This window comes from Capsicum annuum, chromosome 6 (assembly GCF_002878395.1).
Source record: "Capsicum annuum cultivar UCD-10X-F1 chromosome 6, UCD10Xv1.1, whole genome shotgun sequence".
Lineage (NCBI taxonomy): Eukaryota > Viridiplantae > Streptophyta > Magnoliopsida > Solanales > Solanaceae > Capsicum > Capsicum annuum.
The window spans coordinates 129,006,165-129,011,658 of NC_061116.1; the positions used below are offsets into that span (position 1 = coordinate 129,006,165).

At 32.5% G+C, this 5,494-nt stretch overlaps 1 non-coding gene across 1 annotated transcript; it reads right to left on the reverse strand.

Moving 5' to 3' along the window:
* Positions 1-4,977: 4,977 nt before the first annotated feature.
* Positions 4,978-5,084, reverse strand: LOC124899897. The gene has a single exon (XR_007057458.1). It is a non-coding gene; the product is annotated as a small nucleolar RNA R71 (small nucleolar RNA).
* Between the last annotated feature and the right edge of the window lie 410 nt (positions 5,085-5,494).

Sequence of the window (5,494 nt, forward strand, 5' to 3'; positions counted from 1 at the left end):
TTCATTATTTCCAACCATCCAAGAATTTCCACATGATTAATATGCTAGTAGAGTATGAATACATAAAATTACACAATTAGGACCCACAATATTCTTTTCATCAAGCAAAACATAATTACTCTCATATACGTAGGCTATCAATATCACACCAAACCCCACATGGCCACACATAGCATATAGTATATCAAATCCACTATATGTCATCACATATAGGCCCCCACATGGGTACAATAAAACAAGAGAGACATTTTTCACAATTAGCTTCAATCCTTAGGATGCATTTTATATGATACTTAACTACCTTACCCAGTCTAAAGAAGTTAAGCCATAACCTACCTCGAAGGCCAAAAACTAGTCTTCGTCACATAAATCCTGAATCCCTACTTCTCATGAATAGACACAAAATAAATAAAAAACATAAAATATAGAATCTAAACTTGAAAAGAAATACAACAACACTCAATTAAAAGACCTAGTTTCAAGTCGGTGTCAAAACGAACCCCCAAAATATATTTTCAAAAAAGAAGGAAAAAATCATAACTTTATTTAAAAAATATGTTCCTAATGTTTTTAAGAGTATAAAACTACAAAACCAAGAAAAAATGAGTTAAAAATGAGCTCCAAATTGAAGAAAAATCATTTTAAACTTTACTGGGTAAAATCCTTGAAATCAATTTAAAAATCAAGAATCAAAGTTTTTTTAAGATGAAATTGTGAAGAATGGATAATGATAGCATTAGAAACTCATTTAAGAGAAAAAGTAGTGAAATTGGGGTTTAAATTGGTGAAATATACTTTTTAGGCCTCACGGGCCAAAATTCCCAAATGTCATATTTAATACATGCTTAAAAAAAGATTTAAGGTTAAAGATAGAAGAAATTAGTTGAACATAGTGTAATGGAGCTTACACAAGCTTAGAAATGGAGAATGTTGCTCAAAAGCACAAAACTCTAAGCTCCAAGTGTCAAAAATGATAAAAATAGTGAAAACATTGGTATAAATATACATATTACTCATGATCGCAGACCAAGAAGGCAATCGAAGTACATTGCCTAATAGAGGTATTATGATTATAGAAAAGGGTTGTGATAATGATAGTTGCCCTTCTGGTCCAATTACGGTCACGGCCCAAGGCTCTTGGTCATGAGTGCACCAAAGAATTGGTGCTCCAGTTGGGGACTTGGTATAATTCCAAGTCTCTAGGTCCCTCGAGATTTATTAAGAATCTCATGAAAAGAAATTAACTATGCTACCCTATCAAATTTGGTGCTTGGGACTCAATGACGATATCAAATTTTCAAAAAAATATTATTTTTACAAAATTGACCCCTAGAATCCAAAATAAGAACTTTCCAAACCAAGAGTCGAAATGAGATTTAGAAGTAATGAAACTGCACCCACCATGCTACTATCCTAAAATTTATGTTTCAGATCTAATGGAATATTCCATTTTACCATCCATAACATGGATCAAAAAATAATGATTGAAGTTCACTATAAGGCTTTCTAAACCTCCAAAAACTATAATATCACATAAAAGACATCAAAATGCATCAGGAACCCAACAATAACCCCCACACCCTAATAGTATCACAACACATCTATGAGTAGTGTTAAAGTAGTTAATCACATAGAAACACATATTTCATAAAAATTTAGGTCATTGTTATATGACATGCTTGTTTGTGAAACATGTTGTCTATGTTTTCATTGTAGTGATAGCTTGAGTATCTTGCTTGTAGTAGTTGTGTGAGATATTCCTTTTTCTAGTTATAAATTTAAATAGTTTTTCGAGTACTAACAAGGCTTTAAGTTTGGGGTGATAATCTTAGGTTGATTTATACACGTAAGTGTTGTTATCTAGGCTTAAATAACTTAATTATAAGGACTTTTCGTGTAATGAGTTAATATTTGTATACATTATAATATAAGTTATAAGTGACATATTTATAATATTTAAAATGTTTTCATATAAAATTTGGAAGAATAATGTACATTTAAAGTTCAAACGAGATAATTAGTACTCTTAGCTTGAGTTATGTCATAATCTAGTTCATCTTGTGTGATTTAATCTTTGTTAAAGTTCTAATTAGCTATGTTTATTATTATTGGGTGCCTAATGATATGAATAACATGATATTGTGAGGATTTAAAATCTCTTTTTGAAGAGGAAACCCAACCAGGAAGCAAGGAGCAAACAACCAAACGCATGTAGTATTTGATGTCAAAATCTAGAATTTGTGGACTTAGGGGCGTGTATGCTACCTAGCCACTGCTATAAGGGGATGACACATCCTTGGTTTCATAGTAAATTTTACAAAACAGTAGCCTTCTGGGATATCAGTATGCCACACTGCCTAGGCAGTGTGATAAAGGCCTGGCATGCTTGTTATTTCAAATCAGCAAATTTTGCTCCAAGTATAAATAGGACTCTCTTATTCTTTTGTATTAAACTTTGAGGAACTTGGGGAATAGTGACACAGTTGAGAGGGATTCAATTATTCTTTTTACTCTTTTACTTTAGTTTATTCTTGTATTCTTACTTGGATTCCGTTACTTTAATTCTTTGTAATTCTATAAGTGGCTAAACACCCTCATCTAGGGTTTAGGTCAAGAGCATAAATTCTTTTTCTTAATTAATTGACTTGGTTTATGTCATTATCATTACTGATTCATCATGTATCCTTCATTTTAGTGTCTTATGGATTCGCGATACTTAGTATAAATGCATAATTCTATCAGGAACTTGGATAAAGGAATGATTGAATAGAATAGGGATAAATGGGATGGGATTATAATCATTCAATGATTTGATCTTATGATTTGTGGTTAGTATAGGGATAATCCTAATTTTCCCTATTTGGTTCATGATCTTGAGCGTATTTATATGTCCAAGCACAGATAATCATCCATAATAGATCTTGTTCTAGGCGCTAAATGTATTATTCTTGTTGTATTTGATGTGTAATTGAATAATTAGGCTAATGTATATGATTGGTGATGCAAAGTTGATTTTTGATAGACTCAAATAAAATTGGATGCATGATGGGAAGAGTGTGATGATTTCTACTTTGGCATTGGTTTTATGGACCTGAGAAGAAATGGATTGAGCTTGAAAAGCATACATTTGATAGCGGTGGCAGGTGAAGAAGCAATTCCCTAAGAAGGAATATGCCTTAGTGTAATTTTCAGATTAGAGGGGATTTCCAGTGAGGGTCCATGATTAGCCCATGATGCGGACCTTATTCTTGTGGTCTAAGAGACGTCACACACAACTATTTACCTCAGAGTAACCCATGCGACCCAAATTTCTCTCCCATACAGTAACAAATATAGTGCAAAGGTCTTTCCCCGCAAGGATAAAATTGTCCTACTATAAAAGGAACACTTAGACATAATGGAGACTATGTTGAAGATGTACAACAGAGGAAAAAACACTTTTAATATTTCTCTTAGAGTTCTTTGAACTTCATTCTTCTAAGATTAATTTGTGGTATATTAAATTATTCATTTTTGATGTTGAATTCGAACATGAGTGGCTAAACACCCTTGTTCAGTGGTTGAGACCGAAGACATGATGGAACTTTGATATTTTTTATCTTAGTTTATCGTTGAATTATTTTATGGGTTATTCTTAAAATCTTATCTTTACTATTATGATGATTGTCCACCATTAAAATAAACATATATTTATATGTGAACCCAGGAGGAGAATCATAGGATAGTATGAAAAGAATAAGGAGCAAGGTTCTTATTGATTTAAGAAAATAAGGAATTTGAATTAGCGTCTAGGATAGGGATATACCTAGAAGCCTTTTTAGTTCACTTGCAGGCTGATAGCTTAATGCATCTAATTGGATTATTACATCCCTGCTCAAGGATGTAGTAATAATGTCCTGTTAGGTAGAAGATTAGAGGTCGGGTGACAATAATTATACTATAAACCATGTGAGTCAATAACCCGATAATCAACTAAACTACCTAGGAATAGAGATTTGCAAGATTGTTAAAAGTGTCTCAACCATGGAATCCTCATTATTATTGTTCACAACTCAACTTACGTTCATATTATTGACATTTGTTATCTCTTTATTAATTATATTTTTGTTTAAAACTTCACAATCATCTTGATACCTTGAACAATTAATGCATTCTTGTCAAAAGCTAAAGTTGGTTGACTTTATAGTTACATAGTCCTTGTGGATACGATATCTAACTATTTTAGTCACTATATTTATTGTACGATCACGTGCACTTACATGTGCATTAGACTGCAAAAGTTTTAGATGTCATTGTTGAGGAACATTATAACTAGAACTTTTTAAAATTATTGGTTTTTGATATTATGTTTAAGTGTTAATGATTTGATCTTGGCTGGCTGACTTTTATAGGTATTTGAAACAATGAGCTAGCAAAGGAGATAGAATTATTTGAGCCATATTTAGATCCAGAGCAAATATTTTATTAAAGGTAGAGGGTAGCAGTCATTCAACAACCAAATTAACGCTTAAAAATAGAGGAACAAGTTGATCTAATCTCCTTGATCCATTTGATCTAAATATTGCACAAGGTCCAGCTCCAGCGATTCTAGTTACTCCTGCTAAAGTAGTAGCCAAACCTATTTGTTAAGTGGCAATCCCACTTATAAACCATGCTACTAATTACATCTGCAAGCCAGAGGTGGGTGGTCAATTTGATTTAAAGCATAATATGGTATAGTTATTGTGTTCGAGTTGATAATTTGAAGGGTTCTCACATGAATATCCACTACAACACATACAAACTTTCTTGAAAATTAGTGATACCTATATTGTTGCTGGGGTATCAACTAATTATGTTAAAATGACACTCTTCCTTTTTTCTTTAATTGGGGAAGCAAAGAGGTGATTATATGCTAAACCACAAAAATCCATCACTTCCTGGGATGATCTGGCTTGAAAATTCCTTATTAGATTTTTCCTATCAGAAAAGACAGCATGCTTGAGAAGTGAGATTCTACATTTCATCCATAAAGAAGGGGAAAATCTTTACCAAGCTTAGTAAAGATTTAAGGGTATGCTTATAAATTGCGCTCACCACAATTATTCTAATCATGTACTAGTTAATACTTTCATTGAGGGTCTAAAGCCTAACACCAAGATTCTTTTGGATTCAGGAGCAAGTGCGCAAGCTCTTTAGAAGACTTGTGATGAATTGTATACGCTATTGAATCATATTTCACAAGGGAATACTAAGTGGCATGTTTACTCAAGAAGTGATCCTAATAAATTTGTAGGTATGTTAGAGGTAGCTCAGTTTGCTATTTTATTAGCTCATCTTGCTACACTATAAAATCAGATAACTAACAAGTTTAGCAGTATGAAGTTGGGGTTACACAACTAGTAGCCACAACTAATGTAGTTAAATAGGCAAATGCATATTGTGATATTTGTGGAGGTAGTAAGCATTAAATAGATACTTATGCGGTTAATCAAGATTCTGTCAATATATGGGG